Here is a 2,149-nt window from a genome sequence, read left to right on the forward strand (position 1 = left end):
CTAATGTTTTATGTTTGCCCAAACGCTGTCTGTCTACCAGGCGGGGGCCCCCTTTTGTGATACCGCCCCTACTTTCTCCTGAGCCCGTGTACCTGTGGTGCCCGGTCAGGGAAGTGCCGGAAATCACAACTTTCATATTTTCAAAGCATTCGATGTTCCCTTGTTCTGTTCCAGCAATTAATTCTTGGTCTTCCTCATGAGCACAATTAAGTGTTCTAGAGTACTCATTCTTCACAATATTGCCCATAGCTTGTCATGATCCACACAATCAAAACTCTTTGCGTAGTCAATAAAACTTAGATAGGTAGACAAGTTTCTGGTATCCTCTGCTTTCAGCCAAGATCCATCTGACATCAGCAATGATATCCTTCATTCCAAGTCGTTCCTGAATCTGCCTTGAACCTTTGGAAGTTCTCTGTTAATGTATGATTACAGCCATTTTTGCATTATCCTTAGCAAAATTTCACTTGCATATGATATTAATGATAATGTCTGATTATTTCCACATTACAATCCCCTCCTTAATCATTGTGCAATGGTATTTGATTCTATTTCCTCTTTTTTGGGGTGGCGTGGGAGGATGTACACCAAAAATCTCAGGAATATGTAATCATTTAAACAACCAAAGGACACATTCTGCAAACCTGCCTCCTGGCCGCCATTAGTCTTTCTCTTTCCATGAGTCTGGAGTCCTCAGCTGCTCCCTCTCTCCATGTCATCATCTCTGCCTCCATCTCTGGTGTCACTGCTTCTCTGGATAGGGTTCCACATTCCAGTCATGCTCTTCTCCCTTGATGGTCTTAAGGTCCTCTCTTCCTGGACTGTAAGATTAATTACTCTCCCCTTTTTGTTATAAAACTTGTACCTTTACAGTTATGACAATCACAATTAGTCATGATAACAACTATTCACTATTGAATCATAAGAATCTTATCACCATCTCCTTTCACCAGGCATGTTTAGACAAGATGAAAACCATTCAGTGGGAAATCTACCTTCCCCTTGTTGTTGTTGTTGTCAAGTGCCATCAAGTTGGTTTCTGACCCATAGAAACCCTGTAGAGAGTTTCCAAGGAGTGAGTGGTGAGCTTGAACCACCAACCTTGAAGTTCAAACTAATTCTTCAGTCTAGTGCATTAACCCACAGCGCCACACCAGGACTACTTCTCCTACACACTCTGAAACTAAGCTCCCTCTTGAAAACTTATAAGCCAGTCACTTTGTGCCTTTATAGCGCCCCCCTCCATTTTAGGTAGCCAATGTCTAAGTTGTCTGTTCCTACCACCCTGCATACAGAGGGGTTAGGATGAAGACTCTCAGTTGGTATTTTGAGCTACTATATCCATAGTAGTATGGTCAAGTTCATTAAATTGTAGCAATTTACACTTTATCAAAATTTTTTAAATTTGCACTTTATCAAATTTCCAATATCAATTGTTTTAAAAATCATCTTTTAGTGGATTTGTGATCTTCAAGCCATCAAAGCTAGGTAAAATGGGTACTATCTGCAAGTTTGGGCATTTTTGTGCATTTCCCTTTATTTCTATTAGCTAGATGCTTCACTCTCAGTTCTAGCCCTCTGTGGCTATGTCCTTGTCCATGGGCTCAGGAGACCCCAGATCTCACCATACTTCAGAACAACCAGCCCTTCCTCTTCTCTTTTTCACCTCTAGGTTGAGGGGATCTAAGGAGCATGTTCAGACTCAGCCCATATCTTCATTGTTGCCTTTCCCCCACTTCCACTCACCAGCAGACCAACATGGTCACCAGCAAGCTTACATGGATGCTCATGTGATCTCTCTGAGTTTCAGGCTTGGAGGGGGTTTGTCCTGAAGGGACTTGATTGCTTGCCTTTATGGCTTTCCAGCGAACAACTTGCTCATCCTTGTAGTAGCCATTCATACTGTGGTTTTTTATTTTTCCTGCTGATCTTTCTTTCAAGAAGTATCTTCTATTCCTCTAGCTGCTCCAGTCTGGTCTGCTTGTTCTTTCAAGTGGGAATATCCCACCTCAGAAGCTTCTGGGGACACTCAGGATTATATCTTAGGTACTATACACTACCACGTATCCATAAGAAGCCTATTTTACTGGGTAAGTTCTATAACCCCTTTTAGGTATTTCAACAAATTACAGGCTGAAGATGAGCTTAC

This window comes from Chrysochloris asiatica, unplaced genomic scaffold (assembly GCF_000296735.1).
Source record: "Chrysochloris asiatica unplaced genomic scaffold, ChrAsi1.0 scaffold00004, whole genome shotgun sequence".
NCBI lineage: Eukaryota > Metazoa > Chordata > Mammalia > Afrosoricida > Chrysochloridae > Chrysochloris > Chrysochloris asiatica.